The sequence below is a fragment of the Dendrobates tinctorius genome, unplaced genomic scaffold, assembly GCF_039654945.1.
Source record: "Dendrobates tinctorius isolate UK_male_01 unplaced genomic scaffold, ASM3965494v1 ptg000128l, whole genome shotgun sequence".
Taxonomy (NCBI): Eukaryota; Metazoa; Chordata; class Amphibia; order Anura; family Dendrobatidae; genus Dendrobates; species Dendrobates tinctorius.
In genome coordinates, this window is record NW_027361796.1 from 11279221 (window position 1) to 11305562 (window position 26342).

Below are 26342 nucleotides of genomic sequence, written 5' to 3' on the forward strand. Positions count from 1 at the left end.
CAGAAGCAGCCTATTCCTGGAAAGACACTGAAAAGTTACAGATATAGCATTTCTTAACCTAACTCGCATGCCACGAAAATATTGTGCAGAAAAATGTTATTTGACGCTTGACACGTTCAATGGCTTTTGCTGTACAAAGTGTCTAGCTACAGTTTCAGCAATGTGACACCTTTCTGTAATGTGGTATAACGTACTGCAATGTGTTATATTAAGAAATATTTTATCTGTATCATTTGCAGTGATGTAGATGCAGTAGAGAGGGAGCCTCAAAGGAAAAATCAAGCTGGGCTCCAAGGACAGAATTGCCCATCCCCTTTCCGTGATGTAGATGTTAGGCATCAGGATTCTCCCTCTGTATAGGGTAGATCCCTAGCCTCATCTTCTGCGGTCTCCCATTCAGTCTCGACCACAGTAGATACTGCTCATCAAAGACGTCGGTCTCAGCGTCTTGCTCAGACTCGAGCTGGGCGCGTTGTTACCGCTGCCTCTCCAGGTCCAGCTATGGTAACTAACAATAGAAGTAACGAGCAGTCATTCCTGAGGACAAGTCCAGCATTCGCTCTACTGAGCATGCTTGTGAGGTGGCGACCTCTCATTGGTGGTCGGTCATCAGCTGCTCAGGTCCTGTGCAGGCTCTGGATTGGCCCGCGAGCAAGGTCCTGTCTGACTGGACTTAGGCGCAGTCTATAAAAGGATCTTTGGGGAGCCTGGCGGCGCGCTAAGATTATTTGCGGTCGTGTGTGTGTGGTTGGAGACTCTGCCGCTGTCGGCTTGTGTGATCATCTAGTTTTACCTAGAGAGGCAGGTTTTTCCTTAGCTTGGCCTAGCGCCTCTCGGCCACGTGTGCTGTTAGCAAGGGCTGTATACAGGGCTCAGTCAAACCCACATGCTTTAACCCTTTTGTTTTGGGTATAGCACACACCTTTTTGGTACCACTTGGTGTTTAGCTGTATTTGTGAGCCACTCAGTGGAGCTGAATTAGTTAGTTTTATTTTCGTTGCCACTCGGTGTCTAGCTGAATTGGTATTCCGCGGCCAGTGCTCACCCCTTTGAGAAGTTATCAGAGTAGGGTAATCTGCGCTCAGTCCACACAGGGTGATGTTTAACTCTGTGTGTCTTTTGTAACCGCTCGCCGCACTGCTCCACCATTGCTCATTAGCAGCAGGTTAACAATATCTCTGCACGGTGGACCCTGGGTTGCGATCGCATGAAATAAAATAACTAATAAAGTGCGATCTGCCAACCCTAACAGTATCTTAGCGCCAGGGTCTGGCTAGCAATGGCGGACGAGCAGCAGCTTCCGCGGAGTACCCAGCAGGTTGTCCACCTTAGAGCGAGCGACCTCAGCTGTGGATACATCCGCAGTAACGGTGCAGGCAGCCAGTGAAGCCTCAACTAGGGTTTCAGCTGCGACTCCTGCACCATTTTACCCACGCTTCTCACTCCCCAATAAGTTTTCTGGGGATAGTAAGGCTTGCAGGGGATTCACGAACTAGTGCTCAATACAGCTGGAGCTACTAAGTTCACGTTTCTGATCTGAACGGGCCAAAGTGGGATTTGTGGTGTCCCTCTTGATGGACAGGGTGTTGGAGTGGGCTACGCCGTTTTGGGAAAGTAAGGACCTGGTGGTCCAAAGCGCGTCTGGTTTTTTGAGCGCCCTGAGACAGGTCTTTTTAGGACCCTAGGTTACCCATGACGTAGCGCTCCAACTTCTGTCTCTGACGCAGGACTCTTTTCTGACCAGCCAGTTTGCTATTCGGTTCCGGACATTAGCTTCCAAACTGGAGTGGCCAGACAAGGTTTGGTCCCGGTGTTTTGCAGGGGCCTTGCAGAATGCGTTAAAGATGCACTGGCCATGAGGGAGAACCCCACTACACTGGAGGATTTAATATCTGTTTCCACTCGTATCGACCTTCGGTTTGCCGAACGAAGGTTGGAACGAGCCCATTGTAGACAAAGGATTCGGTTGGCACTAAATTTTAGCAATCCTTTGGGGTCTCCAACTCGAACTAATGTGCCAAGGGATCTCTGGTGGGTTGTCGGACGGAGGCTAACATCCACTCCGTTCGCCCTTCACCAACTCGTCCTGTCTTTAAGCAGTCTGGTCATGTCGGTAACAAGCGTACCAGGCGTCAGAGTGAACGTCCGTCTTTAGTTCTTTAGTGGTTATTGGAGGGGGCGCTTTTGGCTCGCTCGTCTAATATTACCCCAAAATTAATGTTCAAGGTGACACTGTCCTATGGGTCGACCTCTCTCCCTGAAGAGACTTGCGTGGATTCTGGGGTACAGGGTAATTTTAAATCCTCTTCCTTCATCCGACAGCAAGCAATACCCCTGGTGATGCTCTCTAAGCCCGTTACCATCCGTTGGTTAACGGTTCAGCGCTACCCTACCAGATCACCCATCAGACCATCCTGCTTTCCCTTGAGTTCTCATCAGAACATCTGAAGTTAATCTCCTTGCTAGTTATCCCCAAGGGAATTGATAATGTATTGCTGGATATGCCCTGGTTGCGTCACCTTTCACTCCATATTGATTGGGCTACTGGCAGTATACAGGGATGGAGTAGGTCATGCGAGGGACAGTGTCTCAAGGCCCAAGTCCTCGTTGATTCGTCCTAAATTCCAGCAGATCTAACCTCGCTCCTCAAGCACTACTGGCAGTATGCGGATGTGTTCTCAAAGAAAGCCACTTCCTCCACATCGTCCCTATGATTGTTCGATAGACCTCATACCGGGGCAGAGCCACCTCGCGGGCGTGTGTATCCTTTGTCCCTCCCAGAGACTGAGGCGATGTCAGAATATATAAAGGAAAATCTAGAGAGGGGACTTATTAGGAAATCTGTGTCTCCTGCGGGGGCTGGGTTCTTCTTCGTCCAGAAGAAGAACGGGGAACTCCGTCCTTGTATAGATTATAGGGGTCTGAACGCCATCACCGTTAAAAATAAATATCCTCTGCCACTTATCTCCGAGCTGTATGACAGACTGCAGTGTGCGATTATATTTACTAAATTAGATCTGCGAGGCGCCTATAATCTAATATGCATTCGAGAGGGTTGACGAATGGAAGACGGCAGTTAACACTCAGGATAGGCATTATGAATACTTGGTAATAACATTCGGTCTTTGTAATGCTCCAGCCATCTGCCAAGACTTTGTCAATTACATCTTTCGGGAGATGTTATTCACCTCAGTAGTCGTCTACTTGGATGACATTACCTTCACTCCCGATCTGGATGCTCATCGTAGAGACGTTGCCAGAGTTTTTGAACTCTTGTGTGACAACTCTTTCTATGCCAAACTTGAGAAGTATCTCTTTGAGCAGGAGTCCTTACCATTCCTTGGCTATATCATCATAGCCAAGGGTTTGGCTATGGATCCTGCCAAGGTGGAATCAGTGTTGAACTGGCCGGAGCCTCATTCCCTTAAAACGGTGCAGCGCTTTATTGGGTTTATTACTACCGCCAGTTCATTTCCCACTTCTATACCCTCACGGCTCCCTTGGTAGCTCTCACCAAGAAGGGAGCTAACCCCAGGTCATGGTCCAAAGAGGTTTTTGAGGCCTTCATCTCCCTAAAATCCCATTTTGCTAGGGTTCCTGTATTATATTGGTCAGATGTGGAAAACCCTTCATCCTTAAGGTGGATGCTTCTTCCGTCGGTGTGGGGGCTGTGTTGTATCAGAAGGATGTTTACGGTCAGAAATGGCCCTGTTTCTTCTTTTCTAAGTCCTTCTCACCAGCGGAGAATTATTCTATTGGGGACAGGGAGCTATTGGCCTTCACCGAATGGAGATACCTTCTGGAAGGAGCTCAGTATCCCTTTCAGGTGTATACGGACCATAAAAATTTGCTTTATTTGCAGACAGTCCAATGACTAAACTCTCACCAGGCCAGGTGGTCTCTATTCTTCTCCAGATTCAAATTTACCATACACTTTCTATCGGTGGAGAAGAATTTACGGGCTGACGCCTTATCCCGTTCCGCAGTGTCCTTCGAGGAGTGAGATGAGCCATGGCTAATTATCCCGTCGGAAAGTCTGTGAACAGTGGCTCCGGTTTCGATTGAGTCGGTGCATGTGGGCAAGACTTTTGCACCACCAAACCTGCGGCCGGAGGTTCTCTCGCGGGCTCAAACGTCTAAGTTGGGTGGACACTTCGGGATCAAGCAGACAACTGAGCTCCTGGCGAGGTCATATTGGTGGCTGCGGATGGCGCATGACGTTAGGGACAAAGTTCTGGCATGTGTTTCTTGTGCCAGAATCGGCCTTCTCGGCAGAAGCCCGCAGGCTTGCTAAATCCACCGGAGGTGGCAGATAGGCCCTGGGAGATGGTCGGAATGGACTTCATTGTGGGCTTGCCCAAGTCCCGTTACAATACTGTCATCTGGGTAGTCACCACCCATTTCTCCAAGATGGTTCATCTTGATCCTCTTCCGCTTGTACCATCGTCACAGGCTTTGGTTGTGCTATTGTAAGGCACGTCTTTAGTCTTCACGGGATGCCTGACAAAATAGTCAGTGACCGGGGTCCCCAGTTCGCTCCTCGGTTCTGGAGAGAGCTTTCTAGGCTGTTCAGTGTTGAGCTTAATCTCTCTTCAGCATACCATCCCGAGACGAATTGGTTGGTAGAGAGGGACAATTAGACTCTGGTTACGTACCTTTGGCATTTTGTCTCTGCCAGGCATGATGACAGACCATCCTCACTGCCATGGGCAGAGTTTGCTCATAACAACTCGGTCGCCGGTTCTACAGGGCAGACTCCGTTTCTCCTTAATTACGATCAGGATCCGCGTGTTCCCGTGCCCATGCCCATCTCGTCTTTTGACTTCAGGGTGGTGGACTGGGCTGTGGAGGCTCGTGACATCTGGGACCACGAACAGGATGCCATCAGGGCCTCTATGGAGAGGATGAGGCTCTCCGCTGATGCGCATCGCCGCCCCACTCCTGTCTTTGCGCCTGGCGATTTAGTGTGGCTCTCGGCTCGTAATATCAAGCTGCGCGTAGAGTCCACTAAGTTTGCTCCCCACTTTTTGGGTCCTTTCAAAGTCCTTGAACAGGTAAATCCTGTGGTATATCGCCTGTCCCTTCCGCCACATCTGAATATTACTGACACCTTTCATGTCTCCCTTCTGAAACCCGTTCACATGTCTCGGTTTTCTGAGTCTTCTGCTGAGACTTCGGGTACGTCACGTCTTCGGACGATTTTGAGGTTAACGCGATTATTGGTTCCAAGGTGGTGCGTGTCAAAAAATTTTTGAGGGTCAATTGGAAGGGACATGGACCAGAGGATAGTATCTTGGAGCCGGTTGAGCACAATCGTGCCCCCAGCTTATTGCGGCCTTGGAGCATAGCAAGGCTTGGGAGAGGGGTGCAATGTTAGGCATCGGGATTCTCCCTCTGCACAGGGTAGATCCCTACCCTTATCTTCTCCTGCGGTCTCCCATTCAGTCTCGACCGTAGTAGATGCTGCTCAGCAAAGATGTTGGTCTCGGTGTCTTGCTCAGACTCGGGCTGCGCGCATTGTTACCACTGTCTCTCCAGGTCCAGCTATGGTAACTAACAATAGACAGCAGTGAGCAGTCACTCCTGAGGCTAAGTCCATGATTCGCTTTCCTGAGCATGCTTGTGAGGTGGCGACCTCTCATTGGTGGTCGGTCGTCAGCTGCTCAGGTCCTGTGCCAGCTCCGGATTGGCCCACGAGCAAGGTCCTGTCTGACTGGACTTAGGGGCAGTCTATAAAAGGATCTTTGCGGAGCCTGACGGCGCACTAAGATCATTTGTGGTCATGTGTGTGTGGGTGGAGACTCTGTAGCTGTCGGCTTGTGTGATCATCTAGTTTTACCTAGAGAGGCAGGCTTTTCCTTGGCTTGGCCTAGCGCCTGTCTCGGCCACGTGTGCTGTTAGCATGGGCTGTTTACAGAACACAGTCAAACCCACGTGCTTTAACCCTTTTGTTTTGGGTATAGCACACACCTTTTTGGTACCGCTCGGCAGTTAGCTGAGTGTGGTACTTGTATTTTTGCGCCACTCAGTGGAGCTGAATTAGTTTCATTTTTGTTGCCACTCGGCGTCTAGCTGAGTTGGTATTCCATGGCCAGTGCTCACCCCTCTGAGAAGTTATCAGAGTAGGGTAATCTGCACTCAGTCCACACAGCTTGACGTTTAACCCCTTGTGTTCTTTGTGATCACTCGCTGCACTGGTCCACCATTGCTTATTAGCAGCAGATTAACATCTCTGCATGGTTGCGATCGCACTAAATAAAATAACTAATAAAGTGCGATCTGCCAACCCTAACAGTAGATCTTTTTGAGAACAGTCCAGCAAAGGTTCTTGCCACCTGATAGCATGTGACCAAATGGAAGTACCCACCAAATGCAGAAGAAATCTGCAAGAAAAAAAGGAAACCTTCTCCTTCTGGTGACATCTTGCTAGAGGATTACCTGGAGGTGCGATTTAGCTAACACAAAGGTCCCCCATTGCTTCCAACTGCAATGGTCTTGGGTTACAATATTTACAACCATACAATGGTCTTTCTTGGGCCATAGTAACTAAAACCCATTCAACAGACAATGTCACAGACACTGCTGATCTGATGCAGGTAAGGTTCAGCCAATCAGTGCGGTATTGCACTAGCAACTGTGTACTAGCACATCTCTTAACTACAGTAGTAAAAGAGTAGAGCCATGTCATGGCACATGTACTCTGTGTGAAAACGACTGTAGAAGCTCTTGCTCTCAACACAGAAGGTGAAGTATAATTTCCCACAACTATTTATAACTTTTATTTGCAAGGGCCTTCTTACTTGTTTATTATTGGGTATGCGGTATTAACTATCAGCTATTTTTTAATCTTATATTTGCTTAGCTTTTTGTAGTCTTCAGATCCAATTATTCTTCATTGTAGAATCAATTTACAATGGTCATCCCAGAACCAATTCAAATTATAAATTGGAGGGATTGGGAGCTATTGTTTATATTACACATTGGATTCTGATCTATAAAAGTGACTCCCACCTTTCATTCATAATTCTAGAATGAACTAATTTTTGCTAATTTGATGGATTTGGTTGAATGCTGAATCATTCCAAATATATTGAAATCCATAACAGTAAAGAAGGTCTTAAACCAATCAAGTTGTTCACATCTGCAATTACAGAGATCTAATTTTCTGAACTACTCTTGAACATCCAAGTAAACTCTTTGACCAGCCTTTATCCCAATTAATAACAAGTTAAACCATTTAGAAACTGAACAGACGACTTTTAAGTTAATCTAAGGAAAAGTTATCCACTTCTGTTTTGTATGCTCTGTGAATACAATGAGTTGTTTGGAAAAATATTTCAAAATTCAGTAAAGCACTATATTATAATAAAAAAACGACAAAAGTCACATAAAGGATTTAAAAAATGACCAGTAGTTCATGGAAGAGATGAAAAAAAACAATGTCAAATAGCATGGTACAAGAATTGGGGCCGCAGAAACTGTTGAGCATGATACACTGTTTTTTAATCTCCACAGAAATTAATTTGATTTACTTCCATAGGAGCTAGGAAAAAAAGTGTTTATAGAGGTAATCTTACTCATGAACACTTTACTCCTTGATTACATAAATAAATATTGCATTATGGGTGATATCAATAAAACCCAATCGAGAACATTACAGCAATATACAAAATATATGAAAAAGCAGAAAATAAATGAGCTCACCATTGTAGGTATCCACCGTTGCATAGGTTTAGGAGGTCCGGCAAGCCCCTATGCCTGGGCAAGTAAATCCAATATAAAGACAAAAAGCCGGCGTCTCCGATAATATCTTGACAGCTTTATTACAATTTCATTAAAATCAGGTCACAAACAGGACAGTATTCTGGTGTTGAAGCGCTTCGACTTGAACAGTCTTAATTGTTTAAGACTGTTCAAGTCGAAACACATCAACACCAGAATACTGTCCTGTTTGTGACCTGATCAAAGTGTAATAAAGCTGCCAAGATTTTATCGGGAGACGCAGGCTTTTTGTGTTTATATTTAATACACAAAATGTATTTATATACTGATCACCACTGCTTCACCAAACCACTGCCTAAGTCCCCCACCCATGTCCTTGCTGCCTCTTCCAGAGCTGGAAAGGTAGAGACCAGCAGAAGGCCAAGGCAGGGAATGCACAGATGGTCAGGAAACAATAAGTGAGTGTATTATTTTTAGAGATAATTCAGGAATTCTAATATACAGACAAGTTACATATAAATGTCCGGTCACGTTCAGGAAAATTACTTTTTAGCAGGTAAATTATTAGCTTTAATGTGAAATGTCCAATTATGGTGCTAATCCTCCTAGGAAGTGTACTATAATATTGCCTTTTTTGGATCAATAGGAATAATAAAAAAAACACAAAATCTAACAGATAAAACACATATTTGAAGTGGGATATTGGGCTGTGTCTATACACTACTTCTCCCAAGTGAATTCATCCCACACCCCTCCTAGTGCACTTCCAGCCTGATTTGCATATGGCTTCTATGGTAGAGTCTCATGATATCAAATTCCTATTAAAATGGTGTAATGGTGTAATTTTTATTGTGGGATAAGTGCCTATACAGCTATATCACTACTTCCACAAGTAAAAAAAATGTGCCAACCAATTCTTTTAAGTATATTTTTGCACTTGATCTTTACATGAACTTAAAGTCAGTTTAGGAGCAACAAAAAGAGAAATAGATATCTGGAAGAACATACTTTTTATATAAGATTGTAATGTAAAATAATAACAGTAGGTAAACACTGAAAGCACAATCAATAGAATCAATTCACTTAAAATATCCTCTATACTCTAGACTCTTTTTTTGTCTTTCACATAAAGGACCACTACTGTGAACATGTCCGTAACAAAGGATGTGGGTTTTGTATTGCAAATGGCTTGTTATAACGGGTTTCCTGGACCTACAGGATTGATGGTAAACCTTTTTGGTATGCTGTAAGAAGTAAAAAAGACTGAAGACTAATATAACACTAAGTATAATCCAGTTAAAGACATTTTTGATTTATCGGACAGACAGAAGTAGATATCATGGACAACCATGTGACATATAACCGGCCAATACTAGACTGCCTCCTCAGAGACATACAAGATAGCAATTACACTCTGTATAGTATATCTAATTTAGTGCCTAAACAGAGAGGTTCCTATGTTTGTAAGAGAGCTTCTAAGACAGCTGTACATTTTTGGCTGTCAAGATTTTGGAGAAGCACAGCAAAATACCGCACTGCGGCCACACTGTGTGAACCCTCCCTTACTGCTCTGAACTCATTTCAGAAACAAGGAATTACAACTATTTGTCACTATTGTAAATGAAGAAAACAAGCAACAATGAACAATAATAGATATCTTTATTGCCGAAGAAGTTGAGCATTAATGCATTATATTGAATATATTAATGGAAATGTACTGTTCTTGAAGTGCAAACAAAAGCTTTAAGACAGTCTACCCTATTAAAGATACAGTATGTTACTGTATAATTCAGATAAACAGCTACAGAATATACTTTTTGTTTCCATTCATCTCTACTTTTAGGATATCTGCTTGTTATCATCAATCATCTGTACCTGTAGAGGCCAAAAGCATCCTAAAAAACATTCAATCTTGTTTCCACAACTGATTATTTTGCTACAAAATATTACTGTAGGTAGGCGCTACCTGTCTAGAGAGATAGGATAAAGATGGAAGTCATAATGTCTTTAGTTTACAGAAGATGGTCTGCTATATACACATTCAATAGCTGGAAACTAAACATATTCTTAACAACCACCCCAAATGCATGTACCCCCAAATCAGCTTATCTTTCCTGAAAATAAAAGGATTGAACTTCAATGTGCCCAACGTTCTTTCCCCAACATCACCTGTGGTGGAGAGTCCTGGGACACCCATACTTTTAACATAGTCAACTGGTCTAATGTGTTTGGGCATCCTAATACTCAGCAACTAACCGATCAGGTGTTTCAGCATGAGTAGCTCAAGAAGAATATTGACAAGAGGAGATTTCACAAAGTTATAAACACTTTAAATAAAGTACGGTATATTAGAAAGCTGCACAAGTTTTTTGTTACGTAAGAAGAAGTCTTAACAGAAAAATTGTATTACTGGTTGGTCGATCACCTGTCAGAGATCCCATGCCTATCTATATTTCATAAAAAATACATTGCCAAGACCAAGAAGAAACAAGCTGGCATGCAGGAAGCCTTAAGGTTAGCCATACATATTAGATGAAAAGAAACAATTTTAACCCAAACAATTGTCCATTGGGTAAAAACTTAACAATGAACAATTGTTGTAGCCAACCAATCATAGACCGTCATTTTCTGAATTAAAGTTTGCTATGTTTCCAACTTTTTTTTGCAAAAAAAACCCACTCATCCATAAATGAACTTTCACTGATAAAACATTCCCAAAAAGATTGATAATCGCCAGGTGGAAATTTAAGAACCATTGGAGCGGGGGTTTTTTCAGAGCTGGAGTGATGCTACTAATGTAAGGCCCCTGCACTTAGCCAGTGTCTTCATCTTTTATTGTTGCCACTCCGGTCAGTCTCCAGAAATTTGTGACTTGCCTGATAGCTCTAGTGTGTTCAGACGGAACATGCGGTTTTACAAAATGGCGGCAAGGGACCGAAGCAGCGCCGGGAAGAGCTGAAGATGGCGGGTGGAGAATACAACATTAGGTGCTAGGATCTTACATTAGTAGCACCACACCAGCGCTGGAATAAAAAATGCTGGAGTGGTGCTTTAATATGTATGGCCAGGTTAAATGACTGTAACAGGCAATATAGGCTAAAATGTATGGTATGTTACTGGTATGATTGTTCAACTAGTAACATACTAATGAGTATGATAGCCTTTAAGGTGGCCAAAAACATTTGATAGAAGGAGGTTGATGGCAGAAGAACTGTCTAATGTACAATCGTTTAGTAATCTGATCGTTTCACCGACGTCTCCTTACACATTTTAGTCCATATTGCCAGTTACAGTTGGTTAAGCAGGCCACACATCTTCAATGGCAATCTTTCTGGAACATTGTCAGACTGCTCTGAAATTAGTGTTTCAGAAAGATCAGTGATGATGCTCATTTGTTGTTACATTTCACCCAATCAACAATCATTTTGGTTGACGTCGTCTGTTTTGTTCAACTTTAGACTATTGTTTATGCCTACCTTAAGACGGAAAAATATTTCCTGTGACTTCTTTTCTATTGATGTTCCCTTGGTCATCTAAAATTATCATTTGTGGTTACATTTAAAAAAAATATCTGTTATGGCTTAAAGTAACCATTTTCAATCATTTTAGTTTAATTTGTATACTGTATTTTTCGGGTTATAAGACACACTTTTTTTCTCCATATTTTTTGGGGAGAATGGCGGTACGTCTTATAATACGGATATACCTTACCGGCCGCGGTGGAGCAAGGTCCCAGGGTTGCTGCTGGAGGAGGATAGAGTGGAGCCGAGATCTTGATGCCAAGATCTCCATCTGCGCATGCCCTGGCAGCCATTTTCCCGAAGTCCACCACACAGTAAACCATATAAGTGAGCTTTCACAAACTGATGGCAGAGCCCCCGCACCACCGAACCCCCGCAGTGGCGCACATTGGAACACCACAGCCACCGCCACTGGTAAGCACTTAGACACATGGATTATAAGCACCACCATTTTATTAAAAAAAAAGTTTTTTTGCCTATTTTTCTCCTTCAAATTTGGGGTGCGTCTTATAATCTGCAAAATACAGTAGGTGCCTTTACACAATGTTATTTTATAGTATGTAAAAGTTCAGAAGTTTACTATAGATGTCTAAGAAGAAAATGCCACTTTACTTGTAATATGCACTGTAATATGTCAACTTTATTCCTCATTCATTGAATATTTTACTTCTTATTCACAGATGAAACAGAGAGATAAGATCCTTCATCACACTCCTACATCATAAGAAAAAATCAATACTAAAGTGAAGAGCAATAAATACTTTTAATTCTAATGTGAAACACCAGAATGGTATAACCTACATGATATATAGCGACTGTATTGGAGTCTAAAGCAATTTAAAGATTGGCCATTTTATGAGCTAAGCCAACGTTTTTATGAGTAAAATCAAGAAAGCTCTTTGCATTGTACAATTAGTGATGTCACAAATTTTGGGCAGAAGTAGTGTATGGATTTAACTGAAGTGTGAACACTTTCATATATTCTTTTATGAACTTCTAGGTTAAAAGAAGTTGGTTTTCTCTTGAGCTTTCTGTCACGCTCGCGCCTTGGCTGAATGGCGCGAGCCGGGGGTTTGTGGCCCCACTGAGCCACAAACCAGACTACCCTGGAAGGGGCGTGACTACGACAGCTACCTCGGTCTTCACTGGAGCCTCTGATGGTGAGGTCCGGCTTGTACGGCAGATAGTTGTCGGGTGCCACTCCAGGGTGGTGTCTGGCTGTGGCTGCTGGTCCCACTCGGGGACAAGTCACTTGGACAGGTGTGACTAACAGGCAGGCTGAGACACTGGGCAAGAAGGCACGGCTTGGTACACTGGCAGGCAGGCACGGCTTGGAGGCACGGCTTGGAGACACGGCTTGGAGACACTAGGCAAGCGGGCACGGCTTAGAGACACTGGGCAAGCGGGCACGGCTTGGAGACACTGGGCAAGCGGGCACGGCTTGGAGACACTGGGCAAGCGGGCACGGCTTGGAGACACTGGGCAAGCGGGCACGGCTTGGAGACACTGGGCAAGCGGGAGTGGTATATGAGAGAACAGGTTTGGACCTGTTCACACAGGAGATGTAGGTATGGATATAGACAGGAAGGAGTGGAATATGAAGGAACAGGTTTGGACCTCTTCACACAGGAGGTGCAGGTATGGATATAGGCAGGAGTGTAGAGTAGGCTGAGCCGCAGGAGTGCGGCGTAGGCTGAGCCGCAGGAGTGCGGCGTAGGCTGGGCGGCAAGGGAGCCGGGCAGGCTGAGCGGCTAGAGAGCCGAGCAGGCAGGGCGGCTAGAGAGCCGAGAAGGCAGAGCGGCTAAGGAGCCGAGCAGGCAGAGCGGCTAAGGAGCCGAGCAGGCAGAGCGGCTAAGGAGCCGTGCAGGCAGAGCGGCTAAGGAGCCGTGCAGACAGAGCGGCTAGGCGGCTAGGGAGCTGTGCAGGCAGAGCGGCTAGGGAGCCGTGCAGGCAGAGCGGCTAGGGAGCCGTGCAGGCAGAGCAGCTAAGGAGCCGTGCAGACAGAGCGACCAGGGAGCCGTGCAGACATAGTGACCAGGGAGCAGACGCACAGATAGGGAGGACACAAGGAATGACACGGCAGAGAAGGAACCACAGACAAGGAGACTGACAGACAGAGGTAAGACTGAGTTCAGACAGAGACACAGGGACAAAGACACAAGGACCAGGATATTCTGCCTCCTGGCAGGCGGACAGAGAAGTACTAGGCAAGGTACCAAGACACAGGAATACGCAGTAAGAGCCTTCAGAGAAGGCAAGACATAGGACAGGGCCTGGCTAGCTCAGTAGCAAGGAGCTAACTGAGTTTAGACATTGCACAGGCAATGTTTCAGTGGGAGTGGCAGGGTTAAATAGTCCAGGGCTCTAGGTAATTGGTCAGGGACCCATTAGCCAGGTGCACCCTGACTGCATAAGAACCAGAGAGTTCAGGCGCCGCCCCCCTATACACACAGTCAGGAAACATGGAGAGCAAGCAGGAAAACAAGAGGCATAGCACATGGAGCTCAGGGCTGGCAACAGACAGAATTCACAGCATGGCTTGAAGCAGAAAGTAAGTTGGTGTGCGGGGATGGGAGGCCATGCAGTGATGCCAGCAGGGTTGTTACAGTACCCCCACCTTTACGGCCCCTCTTTCTCAAGCCTGCCAGAATGACCAGAAGAAGGAGTATGGGACCAAACACAGTCCAGGTTGACACGACATCCTTCAGGTAGGGTGGAGTATGTGTGCCATCAGGAATCCCAGATTGCCCGGTTTCTTGGTGCCCAAGGGAGTCAGTTTCCAACACAGAGGGTACAAAGACTTCTTCCTCCAAATTGGCAAAAGGCGGGGACCAGGCAGCTTCAGACCTCGCCCCTACATCCGCCGGCCAGCTAGAAACAGAATACACCTTCACTGAGTCCGACTTCAGCCCGACATGCCAGAAAAATTGGACCTCCTCCTCCCGGTTGGTGAGAAACGGAGATACGTGGGTCACTGTTCCAACCTCTTCACCCACCTGCCAAATGGAAGCTGGAGGCATACATACAGGGAGCCACTTCAGCCTGTTACCCTGAAAAAACTGGGCCTCCTCTACCAGGTTAGAGGGTGAGAAAATCTCTGTCTCAGTATCTTCTCTCACTGGCCACACGGGGGTTGAAGGCATATATTTAGGACCCATCTTCAGCCCGTAATCCAGGGGAGGACAATCAAGAGACAGGGATGCTCCTGGGAGATCACTGGTATAGTCGCTGGAGACGTGTGAGGAGACTGACCCGCTTCCCCCTCTTCGGAGACGTCATCACCCCTTGACTCGACGACTAGCAGACCAGATGAAGAAGGTGACATTGTTGATCGACTCTGACGCAAGGGAACCAGACACCTCTTGTCACTTGACTGTTTCAAGCGCGGTGCCCTACTAGGTTTCCAGATATAGATGAGTACTAGAATCTCTGCATCAGAATGACCCTTGGGCATACCAGACAGCAAGTGGAAGATGAACTTCTTCATGTATAAAGATCTGACCTGGAGCTGTAGTTGTCCTTGCAGGACTAGACTGTTCTCAAGTAGGGCTCGGCCACCTCGAGACAATGCCCACGCCGGCTTCGGGAGCTGTATGACAGAGACCACACACTGACTCTGACTGGTGGCTTAAACACACCAAAGCTTCCTGAAGGCAGAGAAACAGTCAAAGCGTTTAATGGAGAGGGAGTACTCTCGCCAGGGACAGCCTCTCCTACTGGCCCTGGGTTTTGGAGTACAGGTTTCACAGGGCAGAGGCCAGATTCCGGTTGCAACTTGGCCCGCTTCTTCTTTTTAGACCTCTTGGATCTTGCACGGGAGGCTGCACCGGTAGACTGTGGAACAGGTGATGGCTGGACGGTAATAGGTAGTTGAGACGTTTCACCCACAGGTTCCTCTTGTCTGGTCTGTCTCTGGAAGCTTGGAGGGGAAGACTTTTCAGGAGCAGCTGGACGAGGCACATCAAAGACTTTACGGAAGGCCACCAGGAAGGCCCCTATGTTCATGACGATAGGATCCCTTGCTTCCCAGAAGGGACAAATCCATGTTAAAGCATCACCAGCTAGGTAGGACATGATGTATCCCACCTTGACCCGGTCAGAGGGGAAACAAGCTGCATTCTGCAGGATGTAGTGCAGGCAATTCTTCAGGAACCCTTGGCACTCTTTAGGGTCCCCATAGAACCTAGGCGGGTCTGCTGGGTCATGCTCTTCATAGGCCAGGAGCTGATTGTAGAGAGCATTGGAGACGATGATTGGTTCAGAGGTCTCCACAATCGGAACCACGCAGGACGGAACAAATTCCTCTGGTTGCTCATACTGGCAGGGAGAGAGTTCATAATGCTCTGCGAGCGGAAGGACATGGGAGTCAGCGGGGACCATGGCCTGTGTAAACTGTCATGCTCGCGCCTTGGCTGAATGGCGCGAGCCGGGGGTTTGTGGCCCCACTGTGCCACAAACCAGACTACCCTGGAAGGGGCGTGACTACGACAGCTACCTCGGTCTTCACTGGAGCCTCTGATGGTGAAGTCAGGCTTGTGCGGCAGATAGCTGTCGGGTGCCACTCGAGGGTGGTGTCTGGCTGTGGCTGCTGGTCCCACTCGGGGACAAGTCACTTGGACAGGTGTGACTAACAGGCAGGCTGAGACACTGGGCAAGCAGGCACGGCTTGGTACACTGGCAGGCAGGCACGGCTTGGAGGCACGGCTTAGAGACACGGCTTGGAGACACTGGGCAAGCGGGCACGGCTTGGAGACACTGGGCAAGCGGGCACGGCTTGGAGACACTGGGCAAGCGGGCACAGCTTGGAGACACTGGGCAAGCGGGCACGGCTTGGAGACACAGGGCAAGCGGGCACGGCTTGGAGACACTGGGCAAGCGGGAGTGGTATATGAGAGAACAGGTTTGGACCTGTTCACACAGGAGGTGCAGGTATGGATATAGACAGGAAGGAGTGGAATATGAAGGAACAGGTTTGGGCCTGTTCACACAGGAGGTGCAGGTATGGATATAGGCAGGAGTGTAGAGTAGGCTGAGCCGCAGAAGTGCGGCGTAGGCTGAGCCGCAGGAGTGTGGCGTAGGCTGGGCGGCAAGGGAGCTGGGCAGGCTGAGCGGCTAGAGAGCCGAGCAGGCAGAGCGGCTAGAGAGCCGAGCAGGCAGAGCGGCTAAAGAGCCGAGCAGGCAGAGCGGCTAAGGAGCCGAGCAGGCAGAGCGGCTAAGGAGCTGAGCAGGCAGAGCGGCTAAGGAGCCGTGCAGGCAGAGTGGCTAGGGAGCCGTGCAGGCAGAGCGGCTAGGGAGCCGTGCAGGCAGAGCGGCTAGGGAGCCGTGCAGGCAGAGCGGCTAAGGAGCCGTGCAGACAGAGCGACCAGGGAGCCGTGCAGACAGAGCGACCAGGGAGCAGACGCACAGATAGGGAGGACACAAGGAAAGACACGGCAGAGAAGGAACCACAGACAAGGAGACTGACAGACAGAGGTAAGACTGAGTTCAGACAGAGACACAGGGACAAAGACACAAGGACCAGGATATTCTGCCTCCTGGCAGGCGGACAGAGAAGTACTAGGCAAGGTACCAAGACACAGGAATACGCAGTAAGAGCCTTCAGAGAAGGCAAGACATAGGACAGGGCCTGGCTAGCTCAGTAGCAAGGAGCTAACTGAGTTTAGACATTGCACAGGCAATGTTTCAGTGGGAGTGGCAGGGTTAAATAGTCCAGGGCTCTAGGTAATTGGTCAGGGACCCATTAGCCAGGTGCACCCTGACTGCATAAGAACCAGAGAGTTCAGGCGCCGCCCCCCTATACACACAGTCAGGAAACATGGAGAGCAAGCAGGAAAACAAGAGGCATAGCACATGGAGCTTAGGGCTGGCAACAGACAGAATTCACAGCATAGCTTGAAGCAGAAAGTAAGTTGGTGTGCGGGGAATGGGAGGTCATGCAGTGATGCCAGCAGGGTTGTTACACTTTCTTATTTGCTGTTTAGTGTGAAGAGAGGTTACAAAGAGCATCCCTTACTCTGGAGGACCTGTACTGTCCTTGATTAGGGTGCACTCAGTTTTTCAAGTACAAATTCTATCCATATTTTTAATTTACAGAACTCGTACCTAGAATGGGCACGGAAAGTATTCAGACCCCTTTAAATTTTTCACTCGTTTCATTGCTGCCATTTGGTAAATTCAAAAAAGTTCATTTTTTTCTCATTAATGTACAGTCTGCACCCCATCTTGACTGAAAAACAACAGAAATGTAGAAATTTTTGCAAATTTAATAAAAAAGAAAAACTGAAATATCACATGGTTGTAAGTATTCAGACCCTTTGCTAAGTATTGAGTAGAATCACCCTTTTGAGCTAGTACAGCCATGCATTTTCTAGGGAATGATGCAACAAGGTTTTCACACCTGGATTTGGGGATCCTCTGCCATTCTTCCCAGCAGATTCTCGCCAGTTCCGTCAGGTTGGATGGTGAACGTTGGTGGACAGCCAATTTCAGGTCTCTCCAGAGATGCTCAATTGGGTTAAGGTCAGGGCTCTGGCTGGGCCAGTCAAGAAAGGTCTCAGAGTTGTACTGCAGCCACTCCTTTGTTACTTTAGCTGTGTGCTTAGGGTCATTGTCTTATTGGTAGGTGAACCTTAGGATAAGTCTGAGATCGAGAGCACTCTGGAAGAGAATTTCACCCAGGATATCTCTGTACTTAGCCGCATTCATGTTTCCTTCAATTGAAACCAGTCGTCCTGTCCCTGCAGGTGAAAAACACCCCCATAGCATGACGCTGCCACAACCATGTTTCACTGTTGGGATTGTTTTGGGCAGGTGATAAGCAGTGCCTGGTTTTCTCCACACATACCACTTAGAATTATCACCAAAAAGTTCTATCTTCGTGTCATCAGATGAGAGAATGTTATTTCTCCTAGTCTGGGAGTCCTTCGTGTGTTTTTTAGCAAACTCTATGTGGGCTTTTATATGTCTGGCACTGAGGAGAGGCTTCTGTCGGGCCACTATGCCATAAAGGCCCGACTGGTGGAGGGCTGCAGTGATAGTTGACTTTGTGGAACTTTCTCCCCCCTCCCTACTGCATCTTTGGAGCTCAGCCACAGTGATCTTGGGATTCTTCTTTACCTCTCACACCAAGGCTCTCCTCCCATGATTGCTCAGTTTGGCTGGATGGCCAGGTCTAGGAAGACTTCTGGTGATTCCAAACTTCTATTTAAGGATTATGGAGGCCACTATGCTCTTAGGAACCTTGAGTACTGCAGAAATTCTTTTGCAACCTTGTCCAGATCTGTGCCTTGCCACAATTCTGTCTCTGAGCTCCTTGGCCAGTTCCTTTGACCTCATGATTCTCATTTGGTCTGACATGCGCTGTGAGGTCTTATATAGACAGCTGTGTGCCTTTCCAAATAAAGTCCTATCAGTTTAATTAAACTCAGCAGGACTCGAATGAAGGAGAACTATCTCAAGGAGGATCACAAGGAAATGGACAGCATGTGACATAAACACTGCTCAAAAAAATAAAGGGAACACTTGAACAACAGAATATAACTTCATGTAAATTGAACTTCTGTGAAATCAAACTGTCCACTTAGGAAGCAACACTGATTGACAATCAATTTCACATGCTGTTGTGCAAATGGAATAGACAACAGATGGAAATTATTGGCAATTATCAAGATACACTCAAAAAGGAGTGATTCTGCAGGTTGGGACCACAGACCACATCTCAGTATCAATGCTTTCTGGCTGTTTTGGTCACTTTTGAATGTTGGTTGTGCTTTCACACTCGTGGTAGCATGAGAAGGACTCTACAACCCACACAAGTAGGCACATCATTGCGAGCTGTGGCAAGACGATTTGCTGTGTCTGTCAGTATAGTGTCCAGAGGCTGGAGGTGCTGCCAGAAGACAGGCCAGTACACCAGGAGACATGGAGGGGGCCGTAGGAGGGCAACAACCCAGCAGCAGGACCGCTACTTCCGCCTTTGTGCAAGGAGGAACAGGAGCACTGCCAGAGCCCTGCAAAATGACCTTCAGCAGGCCCCAAATGTGCATGTGTCTACACAAACAGTTAGAAACCGACTCCATGAGGATGGTCTGAGGGCCCTGACGTCCACAGATGGGGGTTGTGCTCACAGCCCAACACCTTGCAGAACGCTTGGCATTTGCCACAGAACCCAAGGATTGGCAAATTCGCCACTGGCGCCCTGTGCTCTTCACAGATGAAAGCAGATTCACAGTGAGCACATGTGACAGACGTGACAGAGTCTGGAGACGCCGTGGGGAGCGATCTGCTGCATGCAACATCCTTCAGCATGACCGCTTTGGCAGTGGGTCAGTAAGTAATGGTGTGGGGTGACATTTCTTTGGAGGGCCGCACAGTCTTCCATGTGCTCGCCAGAGGTAGCCTGACTGCCATTAGGTACAGAGATGAGATCCTCAGACCCCTTGTGAGACTATATGCTGGTGCGGTTGGCCCTGGGTTCCCCCTAAAGCAGAACAATGTCAGACCTCATGTGGCTGGTGTGTCAGCAGTTGCTGCAAGATGAAGGCATTGAAGCTATGAACTGTCTCGCCCGTTCCCCAGACTTGAATCCGATTGAGCACATCTGGGACATCATGTCTCGCTCCAACCACCAACGTCACGTTGCACCACATACTGTCCAGGAGTTAGGGTATGCTTTAGTCCAGGTCTGGGAGGAGATCCCTCAGGAGCCCATCCGCCGCTTCATCAGGAGTATGCCCAGGCGTTGTACAGTAGGGAGGTCATACATGCATGTGGAGGCCACACACAATACTAAGTCTCATTTTTACTTGTTTTAAGGACATTATATTCCACTTTAATTTTGTGTGCGACTATAAATCCAGGCCTCCATTGGTTAATAAATTTGATTATATTTGATGATTTTTGTGTGTGATTTTGTTGTTAGCACATTCAACTTTGTACAGAACAAAGTATTCAAGGAAAATATTTTATTCATTCAGATCTAGGATGTGTTATTTGAGTGCTCCCTTTATTTTTTTGAGCAGTGTATATGAGTGTCTGAGCAAAGGGCTGACCATGTTATATTTCAGTTTTTATTTTTTTAATAAACTTCCAAAAATTCCTACATTTCTGTTTTTTTAAGTCAAGATGGAGTGCAGAGTGTACATTAATGAGAAAAAAATGAACTTTTTTGAATTTACGAAATGGCTGCAACGAAACAAAGAGTGAAAAATTTAAAAGGGTCTGAATACTTTCCGTACCCACTATTTTATAATCTATGGGTCTGTTCTCTTGTTTATGTTTCTTTGTGGAAATAGTGGTCATCACAAAAACAAAGAGACTTGTTATAATTTGATTCGAGTGACCGATCAAAGTCGCCAATGCCAGTTTATGTTCTTGAAAAAATCAGACAGCACTGGGATTCCATCCATGTTCTGTCTGTTTTTAACGGACTGATAGAAGCTGGAGAAACCTCCATGCATATGACAAAAACTGATAAAATTTTGGTCATAAAAGCTGACATACTGATCGAACAATGATCAAAATTTGATCCAATTTGATCCATGAAAATTTGATCCATGAAAGTCGATCATTTTTTTTTTTTAGCAATAACCAAAAATCTATACTGGCGCTACTAATATGCTATAAAATAGTCAACCTGCAGCAGAATAGCAATGCTCAAATCACCAAAGATGTATATAGCTAGAAGAAAAAGTTATAATCTACTACAAAGTGACCATATAATTATCTTTTGTATATACCCAATGGTTCCTGTGCTAGCCATATACAGTTGTGGCCAAAAGTATTGACACCCCTGTAATTCTGTCAGATAATACTCAGTTTCTTCCTGAAAATGATTGCAAACAAATTATTTGGTATTATTATCTTCATTTAATTTGTCTTAAATGAAAAAACACAAAAAGAATTGTCCTAAAGCCAAATTGGATATAATTCCACACCAAACATAAAAAAGAGGGTGGACAAAGTATTGGCACTGTTCACAAAATCATGTGATGCTTCTCTAATTTGTGTAATTAACAGCACCTGTAACTTACCTGTGGCAACTAACAGGTGTTGGCAATAACTAAATCACACTTGCAGCCAGTTGACATGGATTAAAGTTGACTCAGCCTCTGTCCTGTGTCCTTGTGTGTACCACATTGAGCATGGAGAAAAGAAAGAAGACCAAAGAACTGTCTGAGGACTTGAGAAACCAAATTGTGAGGAAGCATGAGCAATCTCAAGGCTACAAGTCCATGTCCAAAGACCAGAATGTTCCTGTGTCTACCGTGCGCAGTGTCATCAAGAAGTTTAAAGCCCATGGCACTGTGGCTAACCTCCCTAGATGTGGACGGAAAAGAAAAATTTACAAGAGATTTCAAAGCAAGATTGTGCGGATGCTGGATAAAGAGCCTCGACTAACATCCAAACAAGTTCAAGCTGCCCTGCAGTCCGAGGGTACAACAGTGTCAACCCATATTATCTGTCGGTGTCTGAATCAAAAGGGACTGTATGGTAGGAGACCCACGAAGACCCCACTTCTTACCCCGAGACATAAAAAAGCCAGGCTGGAGTTTGCCAGAACTTACCTGAAAAAGCCTAAAATGTTTTGGAAGAATGTTCTCTGGTCAGATGATACAAAAGTAGAGCTTTTTGGGCAAAGGCATCAACATGGAGTTTACAGGAGAAAAAAAGAGGCATTCAAAGAAAAGAACACGGTCCCTACAGTCAAACATGGCGGAGGTTCCCTGATGTTTTGGGGTTGCTTTGCTGCCTCTGGCACTGGACTGCTTGACCGTGTGCATGGCATTATGAAGTCTGAAGACTACCAACAAATTTTGCAGCATAATGTAGGGCCCAGTGTGAGAAATCTGGGTCTCCCTCAGAGGTCATGGGTCTTCAAGCAGGACAATGACCCAAAACACACTTCAAAAAGCGCTAGAAAATGGTTTGAGAGAAAGCACTGGAGACTTCTAAGGTGGTCAGCAATGAGTCCAGACCTGAATCCCATAGAACACCTGTGGAGAGATCTAAAAATGGCAGTTTGGAGAAGGCACCCTTCAAATATCAGGGACCTGGAGCAGTTTGCCAAAGAAGAATGGTCTAAAATTCCAGCAGAGCATTGTAAGAAACTCATTGATGGTTACCGGAAGCGGTTGGTCGCAGTTATTTTGGCTAAAGGTTGTGCAACCAAGTATTAGGCTGAGGGTGCCAATACTTTTGTCTGGCCCATTTTTGGAGTTTTGTGTGAAATGATCAATGTGTTGCGTTTTGCTTCATTCTCTTTTGTGTTTTTTCATTTAAGACAAATTAAATGAAGATAATAATACCAAAGAATTTGTGTTTGCAATCATTTTCAGGAAGAAACGGAGTATTATCTGACAGAATTGCAGGGGTGTCAATACTTTTGGCCACAACTGTAGGTAAAGACAGCCTAGAGTCTCAAAAGTCCTCATATCCTTATTACGGTATACAGTCACAATAAGTTGATATGCCCCCTGTCCAGTATATGATGTATGCGTACAGTATATCTGTATATAGGCAACCAATTTTTCTTAAAACAAAGGACATTCTGTGTTAAGGATTGTGTGCATCTCAGCTACGCATTGAATTGTGAAACGTATGTTGACCGTGCTTCACATCATAGAATTTTTGTGACACCACAACTTGTTATTTTGGAAAACAAAAGACAGTATGTGAAGCTACCACTGGCCAGGTCACTTTCCACAGAATATCCCTTGCTTTAAGAAAACCTGATTGGCTATATACAGATATAAGTATACCATATGCTGAACATTGGGACATATCAAACTATTGGAACTCTATAATCAGATTAGTGGACTTTTGAGACTCTTGGTTGTTTTTACCTATATGGGTATCACTGGAACTATTGGAACTGTTGGGTACATACAAAAGATATTTATATGGTCACTATGTGCAATGGATTTTAAGTTTTTTTATCACTTTTTTACGTACAATATAAATCATTGACGTCTGAACGAGGCCTTATACAAAAAAAACATTAATTTAAGTGGGCAATGTGTAATTCTGAATTTCCTTTACAGTGATATGCCCCTGTCCAGTATATGGTATGTGTATATCTGTATATAGCCAAGCAATTTTTCTTAAAACAAAGGATATTCTGTGTAAAGGATAGTGGGTATCTCAGCTATGTACTGAATTGGGGAATATATGTTGACCATGCTTCATATCGTAGTTTTTGTGATGCCACAACTGTTTTTTTAAGTACGAGATAGCTCACTGACGTCTGAATGAGGCCTTATACAAAAAAAACGCTAATTTAAATGGGCAATGCGTAATCCTGAAATTCCTGTATAGTGGTTCTAGAGAGAAACTGAATTCTTTCAGCTAGATTTGTTCACATTGTGCAGCAGATAGCTCATGGTCTCATCTGGAAAAGGTCACGTGCACACACTCAGTATTTGGTGAGTTTTTTACCTCAGTATGTGTAAAGGCCCCATTACACACAACGATATTGTGAACAATATTGTTGCAATGTCACCAGTTTGGTGACGTTGCAGAGATGTCGAAATGACATCCTTGCTTGTGACATGTAGCAACGATCAACGATCAGTTGGCTGATCGTTAATCGTTGCCTAATGGTCTGGGCCATAATTCTATCGTTGGTCTCCTGCTGGGCAGCACACATCACTGCGTGTGACAACGAGAGACCAATGATCAGCGATGCTGGGAGCTGGTATCCAGGGTAAACAGCGGGTAACTAAGAGCCGCGCGGCTCTTAGTTACCCGTTGTTTACCCTGGATACCAGCTTGCTCGCTGGTCCTGATGGCTGGTGAGTCTGTCTATGTGACAGCTCACCAGCGATCAGCTATGTCCCAGCGATCCCATCCACGTCGGATCGTTGGTGGGATCGCTGGGACATTGATGCGTGTAACGGGGCCCTAAGCCAAAGCCAGGAGTGGAACAATCAGAGGAAAAGTATAATAGAAACACGTCACCACTCCTGGTTTTGGCTTACAAATACTGAGGTAAAAAACTCATCAAATACTCAACGTGCGCATGTAGTCTCATTGGGAGAGGAGAGACTTTACAACCCATTTATAGTCAAGGGCACTTGTGACAAGAAGAAATTGTCTTAAGTGGAGAATTCCTTTAGTGGCACATGGATGACCTAATGCTTAAAAATTAGCATTACAGTGCGTAACTGTAAAAACCCTACAGCCAGTTTACCTGGCTAATGGCTAGACGGGGTTGTCAAAACGAACAACCGCTTTAACATTGCATCCAACGTGGGACCATTGGTTCCAATTTCAGAACAGAAAACCCTGTAGATAAATGAAATTAGTGGCCTGATGTTTGATGTTATAAGTGTGTAATATATTACACCTCATATATCTCTCCTCTGGTTCATGTGTTACAGCTCCTCAGTAGTCTAAGTAAATAATTCAATTCAGAAATATATTCCTAGAAATCATTCAAAATCGCTGAAATTCAACTCTGGAGAACATGTTATGTGCTCTCGCTGCCATGTTTTATTTGGTTGCAAGGCTCCAAGTTAGGTTTGCCTACTTTGAAGACTTCTGTCCTCCATTTTGTGGTAGAACTTCAGTATGGCTTAAGTTACCTCATTCAGACCATGACTTCCTATAGCAACTATAAAATCCACTTCCTCTAATAAAAAAAAAAAAAAAACATTAAAGTGGCCTTTTTAAAATGAACCTGGAGAGGAGAAATGCTGAAGGAAACTGCCTTCTGGAAGGTTCTCCAGAAAATACAACATGCCATTAGTTGAACACTGCATTTCTAGGTCCCTCAGTTTTGCAGACAGTTATGAGATGGTGACCAGAAGGAGGAAGCTCCATAGTGAGCATGGTGCAAGCAGCCTTGTGCTTTTATAAAGTCTGGACAGAGATCAGACTGCTAATGGAGGACAGGGAAGGCTAGGTAGACCTTCAGCTTCTCAAGAGACTGAGGAGAGGACTTTAATGAGACAACAGCAGGTTTAGCTGCTTCCTTTCTCCTTCAGGCAGGTTCTCCAGCTGAACAACAACCTCTTCCCTCCCTCATAGGCAAGATATTTCAAGCCGGGATCCAACCTTCCATGTCAACAGTGCTCATGAGGGAGGGGTGCCAGGAGACCTCTTTATATGCATGAGGAGGGGACAAATCCAAACCATGCAGCTGAGAAAGAGGTCACTCTGTCATGTTGGCCACCTAGCCAACCCCCCGCTGTGTCTGTCACCAGCTTCCTCCACATACAGTCACAAGTGCAAGCACACATCACCTCACTCCATAAGTTCATTTTAATCTCCACCACATGGGGGTGGTTGGGTAAAGGAGGGGGTCAATTAATGAATTCATTAATTAGCCGCCCTCTTCTTCTCCTCCTCCTCCTTCTTCCACCACCACCACCACCACCACCTCCTTTCTTCTCCAGACAGCACACCAAAGAGGCTTCTTCCCACCCCTTTCCAGCCACCCCAAACCGCAGATCCTAAGGAACTGCTCCAGGATTCTCCTGCTAGACATTACAGATACTAGGAGGACACACACAATAGCAATTAGGGAGAAGATGACTGCCATGGCACTTACACAGCTCTCTGCACGGGGCTGCTCCAGCCTCTTGTTGTCCTCAGCTAGGTGGAGAGATGGTGGCTCTCCTCTTCTTGCAGCTACTCAGCAATGGAGGATTGCCATCTTCCTTGCTTTATTTCTCCTCCTCTCTCCTTCCCTGGCTGCTGCTGCTTCTCTGCAGCTGCAGATGACCTGAAAGATCCGTCTCTCTCACTGAGTGTGTATGTGCGTATGTGTCTCTGCCTCTCTCTGAATAATGAGCAACCAGAAGGGAGAGGGAGAGTGAGAGAAGACAATCTCTACCACACAAAACGCCAGAGCACCAGGGGGTGCACAAAGTCTTTCTAACAGCAAGCAACGTGGAGACATGTCTCCTATCTCTGCTCGAAATATTCAGCAGGGCTCAGATGAAAGGACTAAGCTTGGGGGAAGGGTGGAGGAGAAAAAAACTTTTCTTTCTGTGAAGTGCTTAGAATGCAGGAGACATCTGCACCATGGAAAAAAAAAGAACAGTTTGAGATGTAATGGACTGTGCTGAAGAAACATGGGGTGGGACTTCATTCACT

General features: G+C 45.7%; 1 protein-coding gene across 2 annotated transcripts in view; it reads right to left on the bottom strand.

The window, feature by feature from the left end:
* ZNF462 (zinc finger protein 462) overlaps positions 1-26078 on the bottom strand; it is a 134237-nt gene extending 108159 nt beyond the window's left edge. Inside the window, exon 1 of one of the 2 annotated variants that reach the window (XM_073542657.1) lies at positions 25795-26078. The gene's annotated coding sequence lies outside the window, so the exon portion shown is untranslated. The remainder of the gene's footprint in view (positions 1-25794) is intronic. The other variant, XM_073542658.1, reaches the window with a different exon arrangement.
* Between the last annotated feature and the right edge of the window lie 264 nt (positions 26079-26342).